We start from the raw sequence: 19,247 nt of genomic DNA, 5'->3' as shown, positions 1-19,247 counted from the left end.
TTAAAGCCAGTATAAAGGAATAGTAGTGGTAAGTTGCAGATTTAACCACTTGCCGACCGGGCCATAGCCGAAAGACGGCTGCAGTGCGGTCGGCTAGTTCTGGGTGGACGTCCATGGACGTCCTCCCAGAATACTGCTCTCGCGCACCCCCTGGGGCGTGCACCTGAGAACTTCCGTGACCGCCGGGTCCAGAGGACCCGGCGCATCACGGATCACGGTGAACGGCCGCTAATCGCGGCCGTTTACCATGTGATCGCTCCGTCAAATGACGGAACGGTCACATGTAAACAAACCAGCGTCATCTCATGACGCCGGTTCCTCCCTCCCCTCTGTGTACCGATCGGTACAGAGGGGGAGGAGCGGGGGAGGGATCGGATGGTAGCAGCGTTGTGGGCTGCATCTGTAGTGCCCACAACGCTGCTCTGTGACAAATACAGTCACATCCATCCATCCATCCCTCCATGCTCAGCCATCCCTCCATAATATAATACCCTGCAATGCTCTACAATACCCCACAATACTCTGCCATACCCCACAATACTCTGCCATACCCCACAATACTCTGCCATACCCCACAATACCCCGCAATACCCCACAATACTCTGCCATACCCCACAATACTCTGCCATACCCCACAATACTCTGCCATACCCCGCAATACCCCACAATACTCTGCCATACCCCGCAATACCCCACAATACTCTGCCATACCCCACAATACTCTGCCATACCCCACAATACCCCGCAATACCCCACAATACTCTGCCATACCCCACAATACTCTGCCATACCCCACAATACCCCGCAATACCCCACAATACTCTGCCATACCCCACAATACTCTGCCATACCCCGCAATACCCCACAATACTCTGCCATACCCCGCAATACCCCACAATACTCTGCCATACCCCACAATACTCTGCCATACCCCACAATACCCCGCAATACCCCACAATACTCTGCCATACCCCACAATATTCTGCCATACCCCGCAATACCCCACAATACTCTGCCATACCCCACAATACTCTGCCATACCCCACAATACTCTGCCATACCCTGCAATACCCCACAATACTCTGCCATACCCCACAATACTCTGCCATACCCCACAATACCCCGCAATACCCCACAATACTCTGCCATACCCCACAATACCCCGCAATACCCCACAATACTTTGCCATACCCCACAATACCCCGCAATACCCCACAATACTCTGCCATACCCCACAATACCCCGCAATACCCCACAATACTCTGCCATACCCCACAATACTCTGCCATACCCCACAATACTCTGCCATACCCCGCAATACCCCACAATACTCCGCCATACCCCGCAATACCCCACAATACTCTGCCATACCCCACAATACTCTGCCATACCCCACAATACCCCGCAATACCCCACAATACTCTGCCATACCCCACAATACTCTGCCATACCCCACAATACCCCGCAATACCCCACAATACTCTGCCATACCCCACAATACTCTGCCATACCCCGCAATACCCCACAATACTCTGCCATACCCCGCAATACCCCACAATACTCTGCCATACCCCACAATACTCTGCCATACCCCACAATACCCCGCAATACCCCACAATACTCTGCCATACCCCACAATATTCTGCCATACCCCGCAATACCCCACAATACTCTGCCATACCCCACAATACTCTGCCATACCCCACAATACTCTGCCATACCCTGCAATACCCCACAATACTCTGCCATACCCCACAATACTCTGCCATACCCCACAATACCCCGCAATACCCCACAATACTCTGCCATACCCCACAATACCCCACAATACTTTGCCATACCCCACAATACCCCGCAATACCCCACCATACTCTGCCATACCCCACAATACCCCGCAATACCCCACAATACTCTGCCATACCCCGCAATACCCCACAATACTCTGCCATACCCCGCAATACCCCACAATAATCTGCCATACCCCACAATACTCTGCCATACCCCACAATACTCTGCCATACCCCACAATACTCTGCAATACCCCACAATACTCTGCAAAACCCACAATGCTCTGCAATACTCTGCACTACTCCACAACACCCCACAATACTCTGCAATACCCCGCAATACCCCACAATGCTCCGCAACACCCCGCAATATTCTGCAATACCCCACAATACTCTGCAATACCCTGCAATACCCCGCAATACTCTTCAATACCCTGCAATACCCCACAATACTCTGCACTACTCCGCAACACCCCGCAATACTCTGCACTACTCCGCAACACCCTGCAATACTCTGCAATACTCTGTACTACTCCGCAACACCCCGCAATACTCTGCAACACCCCGCAATACTCTGCAACACCCCGCAATACCCTGTAATACCCAGTCATACCCAGTCATACTCTGCAATACCCAGCCATACCCAGTCATACTCGGCGATACCCAGCCATACGCAGCCATACCCAGCCATACCCTGCCATGCGCAGCCATACCCAGCCATGCGCAGCCATGCTCGGCCATATTCAGCTGTACTCGGCCTCTGTATGTGGCCAGGCTGTGGAAGTCTCACACATGTGGTATCGCCGTACTCAGGGGGAGTAGGAGAATCTATTTTGGGGTGTCATTTTTGATATGTACATGCTATGTGTTAGAAATATTGTATAAATGGACAACTTTATGTTAAAAAAAAAATGTGTTTTAACCACTTCCGGCCCGCCGGCCGTCATACGACGTCCTTGACTTTGTGCGGGGATATCTGAATGATGGGTGCAGCTACAGGCATCATTCAGATATCAGCTTTTTCAGCCAGCGATTCCCTACACCATAGGAATGATCATAGCGGCTGTTCCACTGCTTGATCGTTCTTATGGGAGGTGAGAGGGGACCTCCCCCCCTTCCCGCCGCCCTCCGGTGCTTCTACCGTCTCCCCGCTACGATCGAAGCCAGGATCGTTTTTTTTATTTTTTTATTTCAGGCTTCCCAGCCTAGAGGTGAGATGTGGAGTCTTATTGACCCCATATCTCACTGTAAAGAGGACCTGTCATGCCATATTCCTATTACAAGGGATGTTTACATTCCTTGTAATAGGAAGAAAAGTGATCAAAAAATTTTTTTGGGGGGAAAAAAGTGTCAAACTAAAATAAATAAAGTAAAATGAACAATAAAAAAAAAAAAAATTTTAAAGCGCCCATGTCCGTGTGCTCGCATGCAGAAGCGAATGCACACGTAAGTCCCGCCCACATATGAAAACGGTGTTCAAACCACACAGGTGAGGTATCGGTGCGAACGTTAGAGCGAGAGAAATAATTTTGGCCCTAGACCTCCTCTGTAACTCAAAACATGTAAGCAGTAAAAAATGTTAAAGCGTCGCCTATGGGGATTTTTAAGTAGCGAAGTTTGGCGCCATTCCACGAGCGTGTGTGATTTTGAAGGGTGACATGTTAGGTATCTATTTACTCGGTGTAACTTCATCTTTCACATTATGCAAAAACATTGGGCCAACTTTACTGTTTTTGTTTTTTTTTTTAAAGCACAAAACTGTTTTTTTTCCCAAAAAAAAGCGTTCAAAAAATTGCTGCGCAAATACCGTGTCAGAATTGGCCTGGGTGCTCCAGAACACCTGAAGGTGCTACCCTGCATGTTGGGCCTCTGTATGTGGCCACGCTGTGTAAAAGTCTCACACATGTGGTATCGCTGTACTCGGGAGTAATAGCAGAATGTGTTTTGGGGTGTAATTTGTGGTATGCATATGCGGTGTGTGAGAAATAACCTGCTAATATGACATTTTTGTGGAAAAAAAAAAAAAGAAAAAAAAAATCTTGATTTTGCAAAGAATCATGGGAAAAAATGACAACTTCAAAAAACTCACCATGCCTCTTACTAAATACCTTGGAATGTCTTCTTTCCAAAAAGGGGTCATTTGGGGGGTATTTGTACTTTTCTGGCATGTTATGGTCTCAAGAATATAGATAGGCCGTCAGTAATTCAGGTGTGATCAATTTTCAGATATTGGCACCATAGCTTTTGCACTCTATAACTTTCACAAAGACCAAATAATTTACACCGATTTGTACTTATTTTTACCAAAGATATGTAGTAATATAAATTGTGGCCAAAATTTACAAAGAAAAATTACTAAATTTGCAAAATTTTATAACAGAAACAAAGAAAATTTAATTTTTTTACCGAATTTTCAGTCTTTTTTCTTTTATAGCGCAAAAAATAAAAAACCCAACGGTGATTAAATACCACCAAAAGAAAGCTCTATTTGTGTGAAAAAAAGGACAAAAATTTCATATGGGTACAGTGTTGCATGACTGAGTAATTGTCATTCAAAATGTGAGAGCACCGAAAGCTGAAAATTGGTCTGGTTAGGAAGGGGGTTTAAGTGCCCAGTGGTCAAGTGGTTAATTAACCTTTTGTTTTAGTTAATTCTCCTTTAAGAGGGTGTGGCAGGGGGCATGTCCTATGTCTACATACGTTTACTAGTAGGTGTCCCTCATTCCCATCTCAAAATGTTGGGAGGTATGCACTGGTGAGTACCTGATTTTAAAAATCAGCAACTGCAGCATTTGTAGATGCTGACTTAGAAAAAGTTCTTCTTTCACAGCTTTATTTTCAAAACATCTGTTTTTTCTTTGGGGGGGGGGGGGGGGGGGAATTTTTAATAAAGAGGATCTTCTATTTTCATGGACGCTCCATTTTAAATAAAGCAGGGTAAAGACCAATGATCATGTGTAAAGTGCAGTAACACATATCAAACACTTAAGGGTGTATTTATAAAAACATTTGTGAAGAAATTTGTCCAGTGAAAGATCATGAAAGATCAGTCGTTTTGTGCAATCAGTCATTTAACTTCAGTTAACTAAAACCCTCTGTTTATAGGTTTTCATAGAAATCTACCAAGTGAAAGTAAATGTATATTTGTTCTGTGTGAACGGAATTAAAAGCAAATATTATTAGGATATTTCATGTGCTGGTCGATTGTTTTCCTTGATTTAAAATGGAAAATAACCAAATTTGGCCACTAGATGGCACTAAGTATTATAGGAATTTTCCATGATACTTAGCACCACCTAGTTTCTAAATGCGCTATTTAAAAATATATTATATTTTATAAATATGATATTTTAAAATATATATATATATGATATTTAAAAAATAAAAATAAAAATCACAAGAATTAAGCCTGATCAAATTTATTTTTTCCACAAAACAAATATACATGCACTTTAACTGGGCACATTTCTATACAAACTTTTTATAATCAGACCACATCAGAATTTAGTTCGCTGTTAAATGACAGAAAGGTGAATTTTTTTTGGTTTCAGATCACTGCTGCACTTTTTACACAGTACACTTCCTATGCACATATAGGTTTACATTTAGGTGGAGTAAGTATTGGTCAAAGCAGTTACGCATTGTGTAGATAACCATTATAATATACTAATGGCCTGGATCATACCACATTGATGCAACACTATGTAAACTTTTCAGCTATCATGGTTGAACACAATAGTAGAAAAGAACGTCATTCTCTAGGTGACCATTGACCACACTGAGCTATAAAGAAAGTAAGCTGAGTTATCTTTGTGAACATGTGAATTGGAAGTAGCTTACTTTCTGTTGGAACATTTCATATGTGAAACCAGACAGAAAAAGTTGACCTTTTGTCACAATGGAATTTATCGGTTAGGTAAATAGACCATTTAGGACTAAAATGAATGCTTAATTGTTAAAGTCAAAAGTCATAAAAAAGACTTTTGCTGGGTATACAATACTAGAATTTCAAACAAAAATTTGTACGAAAATTTTCTGAACGTTTGAAAGAATTTGTATACTTTTAACATTGGATTCTGGAGCGAATGGACATACCAAAAGAAAACAACATACATTAATAGAAATTCCTACATTCGAGAAAAAATTTCTAATCTGCTTCTTTGAATTTTCTCATCACAGTGGTTGAAAAGGAACATCGATTTGACCCACTAATGATTAGAAATATGAAATAATGTTCTTACAGCGAAAGTTGTAAAAATTCTTCCAGTGTATACTCAGTTTTAGTTGTGCTGAAAAGTGAAACATGATAAAGGTTGGCCCAGCGAAAATTAATATTTCATTTTTTGATAGATTCTGGAGAGGTGAAATGAGTTTCTTCTATCTCTCGAGGATTCTGCCTGAGTCTGCTCATCTGCTATGGCTTTTATGAAGGGATTCCAATCTCCCAGTTGGATTCTATGTTTACTTCATGTTATTATTATTATTTATGGTACTTATATAGCGCCGTCAATTTACGCAGCACTATACATATACATTGTACATTCACATCAGTCTCTACCCTCAAGGAGCTTACAATCTAAGGTATGAAGAATTTCACAGAAGGAACTAAAACACGCAAAGCTAGGTATCACCCAGAAATCCCGCAACGTCGGGAATGTCTGATGAGGAGAACTGATTTTTTTTTAAAGCTTACACAATCTTATATCTATGTAGATTGCCAAAGAAATTGTATCACCTAAAATTTCACTTCCCTGCTCAGAACCACTGGAGTATTCTAGACACAAAAGAAGCTTGGGACTAGGCCATAGGCTACACCAATAACTACAAGGTTCAAATTTTGGATGGTTCCAGATGAAATTTGCTAGTGGGTGGCCCTGCCTGTTGCCTTCCGCCCGCCATCCCCTGCTGAAAAATCAAAGGACCTAGGCAGAAAATTGCTGTTCAGAAATTTCGGCAGCTGGCAGGGCTGGCTGTCCAAATACAATAGCCACAGCAGCAGATTCACCAATCCATACTGTGTAATAGGCACAGTAACTCACTACCCAGAAAGTGGGCATGACATGGGCTGGACTGCCGTGGACAGGGGTGATAGTGTCCTGAGGACTGGGAAGAATTTGTTGGCGATGCTGGGTACACGCGGGAAGTTTCTTGTTTTCATTCAAACCATTGGGCTGAACAAATAAATCCACAGATTGCTTTATTAACACATCCAATGTTAGTGCGGTGATCTCCCTGCTGAGCTATTGTGTTCTGACAGGGCACTGTGCCCCCTCCCACCAGGACACTGTGATCAGCTTTTGCAGCTATTGGTTGTGAGCGCTGATCGGATGCTGGTTTTCCAGCATGCTGGTTTTCAGAAGCCAGTCGTGAGCCGGCTTCTGTTGGATAAGGAGATGTACACAATGACCGGTACCTGCCAAACAGATCATTTTTGGCCCATATGTACCTAACTTAAGTTTAGGATAGGAGGCAAGTTACTATCAGGATCAACAGAAAATAAGCCTAGAAAAACAAACATAATACAGCCACCAAACCTAAGGACCGATAAACTGCAATATATTAAATAGCTGTTTTTGAGGGTAGATACACTTCTGCGGGGAAGTATGAGATCACCCACCTGGCTGGACAACATGACAAATGAATTGTAAGACAAAATATCTCCTCCATACCGTCTATACCCTTCATAGGGTTCCTCAGTGGTTCAGGATGCTGGGCAGGGATCCAGCAACAAATGTCACTGACACCGGTGCTGATTTCTGTCTGCTGCCTTTCAAGCTTTCCTTGCCTAGGGCTTAACCTCTTCAAGACCTGGTAGTTAGGGTTTGGAGGTTCTTCCCAACGAAATCTCTTTGAAACTCTGAAATTCCGGGTCTGAATATGGACTTATCAAACCAGAGAGTACTGGAAATCAGTCCTCTCTCCAGCCAAACTTCCCCCAGAACACCTCATGCTACATGGGTGAGAACCCCTGAGTACAGCAATGTCTCCAAAACTGTCCCCCTTAAAGGGACCACAACTCAAAAATCGAGGGAAAAGTGCCCACCATCCAAGACACATTCCTGGTGTCCTGTACAACCCATATATTATGTTTTTAGCTACTGCCTCATATTCAGCTTTAAAGGGAAAACTGGAAACATGCTGACTGTTTAGGTTCCCACAATTTACTAGCACCCAACAGATCCTGGATGCTCTTAAGACAGAGACTACAGTTATACATTTGTCCTACACGAACCTCTGTGTTTGTCCAGCTTTGTTAGTCATATAGTAACAAAATGGACATATTACTAAACCCTTTAGGCTGGCAGGAGCAGGTGCTTTAAATGGGCTGTAACACCCAAGGCTGATAGTTGAGGCTCTTGATCACACAGCACTGTGATTGCCTGGGCAGTGCTGACATCATCAGATATACTTTAAAGCTGAACCCCTGAACAATCAGATATTGTCTAAATACAAGAGGCATGTGTATTCTTACATTTCTGCAAGAATACACATGCTTCCTGTACAGAGAATACATATACTTCTGTACATGAGCATCCTGTAATACAGACCAGTCTCTGTTGCTCTTTCCAGAGTGACTGGTCTTGTCTCCTCCCCCTCCTCTAATTTTATGCAGGCAGCCTTGAGTGGGTGTGGCCTGCTGGGTCCCTCCCACAGCCCTGCTCCCTGTACAGACTTTGTACAGCACATTGATGAAGTCACCACTACTTTTACAAGGTTTCAAAGCTAAACTCCGGGCAAATTTACTTTTCCCATGCAGTGGGGCTGTGCCTGCACTGCACAGGTCAACTGCTCTAGGGGAGAGGAGAGTGGAGATATACTTACCTAATTCTCCCATTCTCGATCCTCCCAGCACAAGACCAGTCCCTGTGGCTCCTGGGTTTTGTCCCCCTTTAACTGGATTTGCAAGTGCATTAGGTGTACACAAAATAGATTTATAATTTTTGTGGCTATTAACCACATCCTGCCCGGCCTATAGCAGAATGACAGCCGGGTGGGGGATCAGTTATCCTGACTGGGCGTCATATGACGTCCAGCAGGATAAGCCATTCGCATCTCCGATCTTGGTAAAGAGCCTATGATGTAGGCACTGTAACATGTGATCAGCTGTCTCCAATCACAGCGTAATCAGGAAGTGCTGACAAGGTGCGGGTAGAGGAGAGCCGATCAGCAGCTTTCGTGACATGGGGGGGGTTTTGTGCTGATAATCAGCAAATCAATTATCAGTGCAGAGCCATCAAGGATGCCCACCAGGGATGCCAACCTGTGCCCACCAGGGATGCCAATCAGTGCCCATTAGGGATGCCAATTAGTGCCCATCAGTAATGCCTGTCAGTGCCTCCTCATCAGTGCTGCCTATCAGTGCCATTTATCAGTGCCCATCAGTGCCACCTGCCAGTGCCCATCAGTGCTGCATATCAGTGCCCATCAATGCTGAAAATCAGTGCCGCCTATCAGTGCTGCATATTAGTGCCTCATCATTAGTGGCCATCACTGCTGCCTCATAAGTGCCCGTCAGTACAGCCTCATCAGTGCCCATCAGTATAGGAGAAAACTTACTTATTTACAAAATTTTATAACAGAAATTAAGAAAAAATTTTTTTTTCCACAATTTTCTATCTTTTTTTATTTGTTTAGCAAAACATAAAAAAACCCAGTGGTGATCAAATACTACCAGAAAAAAGCTCTATTTGTGGGAAAAAAATTATAAAAGTTTCATATGGGTACAGTGTTGTATGACCGCGCAATTGTCATTCAAAATGCGACAGCACTGAAAGCTGAAAATTGGTCTGGGCAGGAAGAGGGTGAAAGTGCCCGGTATTGAAGTGGTTAAGGAATATATTCAAATAATTTTTATTTTGCCTGGAATTTAGCTTTAACTCATTCCTACCCGCCTGGCATCCCCTTTAAAAGTCCTTAACACCCAGGGGGGTGGGAAGAACTGGCGATCCTGTGAACACTGTGATTGGATGGCACAGTGATCACATAATCGAAAACAGGTCCCACCAGCCATCGATATTTTCTCAGCAGCTCAGTCTTTGTGGAGCACGCTCCCAGCACATAAGGCGCCAGGAGGTGTGTGACCTACCGGCCTGGACCAAGACACACTCTATGAGTGTTATCGGCCTAGCTGTGGTTCCAGACATCATTAAGGGTCTTGGGGAGACCGTTTTCCCTGTGCTGGGTGAGACCACTGTTTGAGTGGTCACGGATAGCTGGTAAGCAGGCTCCTTACTCACTTGGGTGTGGAGTTGGATGCACATTCTTTGAAGGATCTTTCACCGTTTCAATCACTGATATCTTACACGGATGGATGTTGTTTAATTTCTTTTTTTTTATGGATTGAAATTTCCATTGGGAGTCTGCCTTAGTTTTTCTTTTTATCTTATTTTTTACTTGAAAATTGGAAAATTTTGCAATGTTGTTATTTTATTAGCCCTGCATTTATTTTATATATATTCATCTATTTTGAGTTTTTGCATTAGATTTTTTGGTGCTGGCAGCTTAGTCTATCCACTATATTTCATATATAGCTTTATTGTTTCTAGCATAGCGTTAGCCTTTGGGCTTTTTTTTTCACATAGACATTGCCCACCCAACAAAACATATGTACAATGCATGGGCGTTAAAGCCCAGCTTTTTGCCGCAGCACATATGGGTTACTGGGGCATAAAGGGGTGAATCTAAAATAAATAAGAAGGGAGAGTAACGTGTTCTGCTGAGAAATATTCATTTCCTATTAGTGTACATTACTACATAGAAGCTTTTATATCCAACAAAGAACAAATATGAGCATGCTTTATAACTGATCAATGGCAGCGATGGGTTAATCATAAGGTTTAATTCAGGTGACAAGAAGGGAGGTCTCAGGAGCAGCCATTTTTTTCACTTGGAACAATTCACCCAGAAGTAACTCCCGCCTGGCCGCTTGGTGTTGAGTTTTAATGAATGCTGGGGCCACAATGGCTGCATTGTAGTCATTGTTCTGGGAACACTGAAGCTGCTGACATTAATACATGTGTGTCTCAGGCTGGCAGTTGGATTTTTCCCGACACCTTCACAGCGAACCTTTATTTTTATTAAAACAGCGCGGGTAAAAAGCACTGTAAAGTTTGGCTGACCTAAAGTAAAATTGAAAAATGTATATACAGTCTGTATTATTTTTTACAATATGTTTACTTTGGTGTATTGCAATTGATCAGCAGATTTTATGTAAAAACATTTTTTTTTTAAGTTTATTTTTTCTAACTTAAAGCTGAACTCTAGGCAGGTATAAAAGACACAAATTAAAGTATTCCTGAACTCACAACAGGAAAATCAGTCTGTATATGCAGTAAAGCATGCTTGTTATACTCACTGTGGAACCTAAGGGGCTAATCCCTGCATTGCCTAAAAAGGCTGTTTAATCTTGTCTTCTCTGATCCTCCCCTTCTCCCACAGTCCCCAATTCATCTGGGGATAGTACAAAGCCCTAGGAGGCACTCTGCACATGCTCAGTTTGGTGTGTATTGCTAGAGAGTTTTTTTTTTTTTTATTTGGGAGGGTGCATGTGATTAGCACAGGGCCAATCAGCACTGTCCAGACAGAGGGTCAGGGGTCATGCAGCCTTATAGGACAATCAGTAGAGAATGAAAACTCCTCCTACAAGCTTCAACCAGTGCTTGGCCGGACACTGATAGAAGCCACAAGACTGCTATATATTGCTGATGAGAAAAGGTATTTAGCAGTTTATATTTACTAAAATAATTGCATTTTCATGTTCTGTGTACTGTGGGAGACCAGATATAGTGACTGCAGGGTCCTGGGTTTAGTAACACTTAAATGCAGCACTGTAATCAATACTATAATGTATCTAACATTAAAAGTATTTTTTAAATACAAGCAGTGTCAGTGTGTGAATTTGTCAAATTATCAGCCTCTTGCAGTCCCTGTACAGCAGGGCTGGAGTGTGAGAGGAAGAAGCAGAAGAAGCAGCCAATCACATACCTTCCAACATTTTGAGATGGGAATGAGGGACACCAACTAACAAATGTATATAGGAATAGGACACGCCCCCTGCCACACCCCTTTAAAGGAGAATTAACAAAAAAAAGGTTAATTAAATCCACAAGTGCTTTTTTTTACCACTACTGTTCCTTTATATTGGCTTTTAAAATGTACAAATGCAGCAATTTAGAAATTAGATAAAAGGTTTAGCACTGGCAAACACTTTTTGAAAGATAAAAAGTGAATTTTATATACAACTGTATAGATCAGACCAAAATGAGGGACAAATGAGGAGGAAAGAGGGACAGAGGGACACTGCTCCAAATCAGAGACAGCCTCGAAATCAGGGCAGTTGGGAGCTATGCAATCAGTTCATGCACTGGCAAGAAGCAGGAGGAGACAGCACACAGGCAGAGAGATAAGTTCATGTTATGCTGTTGCTTCTTTCACCGTCCAGTCACAGGCTGGGGTGGCTTTGGGACGACCTGGGCTCAGAGGAAGTGGATAGAAGGCTGCTGCCCATCAGACCGAGGACATCTAGTGGAAGAAAAAAAGCACTGTGGGAAAAATCTGAATTATTGGTAAATAATGCAACAAAAGCTGGTTTTGTTATTTTATCTTTTAATGAGCTATTCATTTCTATCTTGTTCTTTATATCTGCTCTAAAGTACATGTCAACCTAACTGAATAAAATTTTGTTTGCTTCAGTACCATGTTTCATAAACAATTGCCATATTGTTTTTTAATGAAATGAATGTTTCACTTTTTCATCCATTGTTGTCTTTCTGTGTTGCTGATTTTCTGCAGCCTCTTTGCGGCCACTTCCTCCATATTTGCATGTCTTCTATCCGTGAGCAAATTTCCTGATGTGGACCATCCTGTGTAATGTACAGTGGGGAAGGAAAGTATTCAGACCCCCATACATTTTTCACTCTTTGTTATATTGCAGCATTTGCTAAAATCATTTAAGTTCATTTTTTTCCTCATTAATGTACACATAGCACCCCATATTGACAGAAAAACACAGAATTGTTGACATTTTTGCAGATTTATTAAAAAAGAAAAACTGAAATATCACATGGTCCTAAGTATTCAGACCCTTTGCTGTGAAACTCATATATTTAACTCAGGTGCTGTCCATTTCTTCTGATCATCCTTGAGATGGTTCTACACCTTGATTTGAGTCCAGCTGTGTTTGATTATACTGATTGGACTTGATTAGGAAAGTCACACACACCTGTCTATATAAGACCTTACAGCTCACAGTGCATGTCAGAGCAAATGAGAATCATGAGGTTGAAGGAACTGCCTGAAGAGCTCAGAGACAGAATTGTGGCAAGGTACAGATCTGGCCAAGGTTACAAAAAAATTCTGCTGCACTTAAGGTTCCTAAGAGCACAGTGGCCTCCATAATCCTTAAATGGAAGACATTTGGGACGACCAGAACCCTTCCTAGAGCTGGCCGTCTGGCCAAACTGAGCTATCGGGGGAGAAGAGCCTTGGTGACAGAGATAAAAAAAGAACCCAAAGATTACTGTGGCTGAGCTCCAGAGATGCAGTCGGGAGATGGGAGAAGGTTGTAGAAAGTCAACCATCACTGCAGCCCTCCACCAGTCGGAGCTTTATGGCAGAGTGGCCTGAAGGACACCTCTCCTCAGTGCAAGACACATGAAAGCCCGCATGGAGTTTGCTAAAAAACACCTGAAGGACTCCAAGATGGTGAGAAATAAGATTCTCTGGTCTGATGAGACCAAGATAGAACTTTTTGACCTTAATTCTAAGCGGTATGTGTGGAGAAAACCAGGCACTGCTCATCACCTGTCCAATTCAGTCCCAACAGTGAAGCATGGTGGTGGCAGCATCATGCTGTAGGGGTGTTTTTCAGCTGCAGGGACAGGGCGACTGGTTGCAATTGAGGGAAAGATGAATGTGGCCAAGTACAGGGATATCCTGGATGAACACCTTCTCCAGAGTGCTCAGGACCACAGACTGGGCGGAAGGTTTACCTTCCAACAAGACAATGACCCTAAGCACACAGCTAAAATAATGAAGGAGTGGCTTCACAACAACTCTGTGACTGTTCTTGAATGGCCCAGCCAGAGCCCTGACTTAAACCCAATTGAGCATCTCTGGAGAGACCTAAAAATGGCTGTCCACCAACGTTTACCATCCAACCTGACAGAACTGGAGAGGATCTGCAAGGAGGAATGGCAGAGGATCCCCAAATCCAGGTGTGAAAAACTTGTTGCATCTTTCCCAAAAAGACTCATGGCTGTATTAGATCAAAAGGGTGCTTCTACTAAATACTGAGCAAAGGGTCTGAATACTTAGGACAATGTGATATTTCAGTTTTTCTTTTTTAATAAATCTGCAAAAATGTCAACAATTCTGTGCTTTTCTGTCAATATGGGGTGCTGTGTGTACATTAATGAGGACAAAAAGGAACTTAAATGATTTTAGCAAATGGCTGCAATATAACAAAGAGTGAAAAATGTAAGGGGGTCTGAATACTTTCCGTCCCCACTGTATGCTGAAATGGACAGGATAACAACGCAGGAGCACTATTCCAAAACAGAAACAGAGCGTTGTCACCCCATGACAGGGAGTTCCTGAACAAAGAACATCAGAGCAGAATCAACAGATGTTATTTTAGTGAAAGCTGCAGAGTTAAAATTTTTCAAATGACTATTTATATCACATTTTAGTGTTTGGACTAAAAAAAAAAAAAAAAAAAAAAAAAGAGTAAATAATATTCAGTGCAATTCTGTGGTCGCAACTCTTAAAATAATGCACATAATGTTTGAGGTAAAAGTATTATATTGCCCTATCAATGTTATTTTAAACATGCATATATAAGAGATTGATATTATTATCAAATGTGTATTTTTTTATCATTTATTCATTTTTCATTCCTTTTCCCTTTCAGCCATAACTTTATGACCACTGACAGGTTAAGTGAATAACATTGATTATCCTGTTACAATGGCACCTGAATGCCGGTGGGATACATTAGGCAGCAAGTAAACATGTTTTCCCTGAAGTTTTATGAGTTGAAAGCAGAAAAAATGGGCATTGCACTTTGTTGTGTATGGGACCGCATAGCTGCAGACCGGTCAGGGTACCCATACTGACCAGGGTACACAGCCAAAAGCACCTACAATGGGCACGTGAGCATCAGAACTGGACCAAAGAGCAATGGAAGAAGGTGGTCTGGTCTGATAAATCATGTTTTCCTTTACAACATGGGGATATTAGGGTGTGTGTACGTTGCTTATCTAGGCAAAAGATGGCACCAGGATGCAGTATGGGAAAATGTCCAGGCAGTGGAAACAATGCAATGCTTTGAGCAATGTTCTATTGGGAAACCCTGGGTCCTGCCATTTAGATCAGGGGGCTCCAAACTTTTCAAGCACTTAAGTACGGAGCCTCTTTTTTAGATGTGTTGTTTACAAGTTAAAAACTGTTTTTTTTTGCTAGAAAATTAACATTACACATTTTTTTTTCTAACACCCTAGAGAACAAAATTGCGGTCATTGCAATACTTTCTGTCACACCGTATATGCGCAGCGGTCTTACAAGCGCACTTTTTTTGGAAAAAATACACTTTTTTGAATTAGAAAATAAGACAGCAGTAAAGTTAGCCCAATTTTTTTTATATTGCGAAAGATAATGTTATGCCGATTAAATTGATACCCAACATGTCACGCTTCAAAATTGCGCCCGCTCATGGAATGGTGACAAACTTTTACCCTTAAAAATCTCCATAGGCGACGTTTAAAAAATTCTACAGGTTGCATGTTTTGCGTTACAGAGGAGGTCTAGGGCTAGAATTATTGCTCTCGCTCTACCAATCGTGGCGATACCCCACATGTGTGGTTTGAACACCATTTTCATATGCGGGCGCTACTCACATATGTGTTCGCTTCTGCACGTGAGCTCGGCGGGACGGGCGTGTTTAAAAAATTCTTTTTTTTCTCTTTTTTATTTTACCTTTCATTTTTTATTTTTACACTGTTTAAAAAAAAAAAATTGTGTCACTTTTATTCCTATTACAAGGAATGTAAATATCCCTTGTAATAGAAAAAAAGCATGACATGACCTCTTAAATATGAGACCTGGGGTCAAAAAGACCTCAGATCTCATTTTTACACTAAAATGCAATAAAAAAAATGGTCATTTAAAGAGCTACGGGCGGAAATGACGTTTTGATGTCTCTTCCGCCCTGCAATGTTATGGAGACGGGTGGGGGCCATCTTCCCCTCACTCGTCTCCATGCTCAGCCACAGAGAGGACCAGATCACCTCTGCAGCTGCCGATGGCTACGGTAAGCGGCAGAGGGCACCGGAGCGTGGAGGGAGGGGGGGCCTTCTCCCGCCGCCGCTAAAAGTGATCTTGCGGCGAATCCGCTGCAGAGACCACTTTTATCTAGTAGCGGACCGCCGGCTGAACACGAGGATACTAGCTGCTGCCATAACAACGATATCCGTCCTCAAAGTAAGGACATATATCGGTGTTCAGCGGTCCGGAAGTGGTTAAACAAAGGGCCACTTTACTGTCCGTCAGGCTTTAGGGGGGCCGGACTCTTGGTTTTAACAGGAGGAACAGTTCTCCATTGTTGGTTTTAGCAGGAGGAATAGTGCCCCATTGATGGTGTCAGTGGGAGGAATATTGCCCCTTTAATGGTGTCAATGGGAAGAATATTCCCCCCTTAAAGGTGTCACGGGGAGGAATTGTGCCTCATCATTGGTGTCAGTTGGAGAAATAGTGTCCCATGGGCCAGATAGAGGCAAGCAAAGTCTTGTCTGCAGTTTGGAGACCACTGATTTAGATGGATGTTACTGGACATGTGCTCCCTACTTAAACATTGAAGAAAGAAATGTATGGGTTCAGTGCTCATTGCAAGGAACTCTATTGGCTGGATTAGAGATCCACAAACAGGTGCCTAGGCTCAATGTGTCCTCCCACACCGCAGACAAATTAAATGAAGAAAAAGAGCGAGCAACCCTGTAGTCTGTGTTGCACGTTTATCAGGTACAAAAGAAAGGCATTAAAAGAAGAAGCTAACGCGTTTTGGCGAGAGCTTGACTAAGGCTCTCGCTGAAAACCTTCTTCTTTTGATGCCACTCTTTTGTAGCCAATAAACTTGCAACACGGATTACAGAGTTGCCCGCTCTTTTTCTTCTTTTAAAGTGGAGTTCCACCCAGAAATGGAACTTCCACTTTTTGGATTCCTCCCCACCTCCGGTGTCACATTTGGCACCTTTCAGGGGGGAGGAGGGAGCAGATACCTGTCTAATACAGGTATTTGCTCCCCCTTCCTGGCATAGATCACCGCGGCACTTGCAGTGACCTATGCCACTTCCGGCGCCTACCCCGTCCTCCCTCGCTGTATTCTATGAGACACAGAACACAGCAGGGACCTGAGAGGACGCGCAGCGCGACTCGCGCATGCGCAGTAGGGAACCAGGAAGTGAAGCCGCACGGCTTTACTTCCTTATTCTCTTACCGAGGATGGCGGTGGCAGCAGCTGAGAGCCGAAGGACGGATCGGCTTCGGCTGCCGACATCGCGGGCTCCCTGGACAGGTGAGTGTCCATATATTAAAAGTTAGCAGCTGTAGTATTTATAGCTGCTGGTTTTTAATATTTTTTTTTCAGCGGACCTCCGCTTTAATCTACCTAAACATTGTTTTTGACCAAATATACCCCTTCATGTGGAAACAATTTTCGCCTATGGCAGTATCCTCTTTCTGCAGGATAATGCGCCCTGCCACACTGCAAAAATGGTTCAAGCATGGTTTGAGGGACACAACAATGACTTTGTAGTATTAGATTGGCGTCCAAATTGCAAAATAAAAATTAGGCCTGGAGTTAGGCTTTATTGCCTGCAGAAAGCAGAAAAGTAATAGAGGGGAAATCTTCCAATAGGGACACTAATCGTGGCCTTGGGAATTCCCTTAATTTGCAGGGATTTCCTCACACTTCCTGTTTTGGCTATGGGACAGGAAGTGAAGGTAGATATCCCCAATGGGGCACAGATGGTGAAAAAAAATAAACCAACAGGGGTTATAACCCTCCCTTATTCTATCCAAAATGAAAAAAAGTTTTCACTTTAGTTCTACTTGAATATCTAATGGCATTCAAACTGCTTTGGGAATCCAGCTTGGAGAACCATTAAAAGCAATGTGTTTCTGAGCTGAAGCTGCAAAGAATATTGATTGAAGCAATAATCAACCCAACTGCCAGTCTGGTTTGTACTTATAAGGAAGTTAAGAGATTAATAATTAGTCCCGGCAGACCTGCTTTAATACAAGTGGTTTGGAACACTGAAAACAAGTCAGAAGGAGAGACAAGCTTGAACATGACCAGATACATTTACCAGATATAAACATCATGAAACCTACTTCTGAGGAACTTGTTCAGCTGGAAAAACTATACTTCTCGGTGTTATGAAAATACTGTGCAGAGATGCCATTGGGATCTTCTGTATTGCAGTCTGTACACATGTAGTAATATATAACCTTGCTATTATTATTCCACTGAAGGGCCTGTCTGCAATGACAGAATTTCTCAAATCCATGTCCTCCCTCGCCCTGAGGGCCCATTCACCCTTATGTTTGCAGTAATGAATAGTAAAACATACCTGTAGCATTTGTGTGACTGTTTAATAACACTTTAGGATGGTTCACATTTGTGCATTTTGGTCATCTGCGTGGAAAAAAAAAAACCTGCGTTGTGGCAATCTATTCAAAAAGAATGGGCTGCATTACCACAACGCATGTTAAAGTATAAAGTAACACATCGCATTACAGCAGAGCAATGTGATTGGGCCATTAAAGCAGAAGAAAACTGTCCCCAAAAAAATAAAAAATTGGGTCCCCTGCAGGTTTGTGCCATAATGTGCTAGTATGCATTGCATACTAGCATATTATGACATACTTACCTTTCAAATTAAGCCCTCCAGTGTGCTGCCACGGCCGCCGGAGCTTCCATCTTTACCCCGTCTTCCTTATGGGTTCACGGACTTTGACCGTCTGAATGGCCGGGGCCACGATGAAGTCACTCCCTTGCATAAGCCACTACACAGCACTCTGCATTACACGGCATACTGTGTTCCCAGAATGCAGAGCGTCACTTAGCATGTGCAGGCAATGTCATTGGCTATTGCTGATGTGAATATCTCCTAAACGGTGCAGGTTTAGGAGATCTGCATTGTACCTACAGCTAAGTCTGATTGTAAGATTACCTGTAGGTGCAAGTTAAGATAGTGAAATTACTACCACTTTAAGTTCCACTCAGTGGTCTTTTTTGTTATAATTTAATACACGCATTTTCTTCTTAAGGTCTGTAGAGTTACTGTTAACCTAGGAAAACAAAATTAATGCATCTATTTGACACAAGCTAAGCTTTCTTTTGTCCATATTTGTTGCATGCCACATAACTTACATCAAGTGAAATTAACAGAAGGAGAACCAGAT

Source organism: Aquarana catesbeiana, linkage group LG07, assembly GCF_042186555.1.
Source record: "Aquarana catesbeiana isolate 2022-GZ linkage group LG07, ASM4218655v1, whole genome shotgun sequence".
NCBI classification, from domain to species: Eukaryota; Metazoa; Chordata; class Amphibia; order Anura; family Ranidae; genus Aquarana; species Aquarana catesbeiana.
This window is presented reverse-complemented; position numbering follows the sequence as displayed.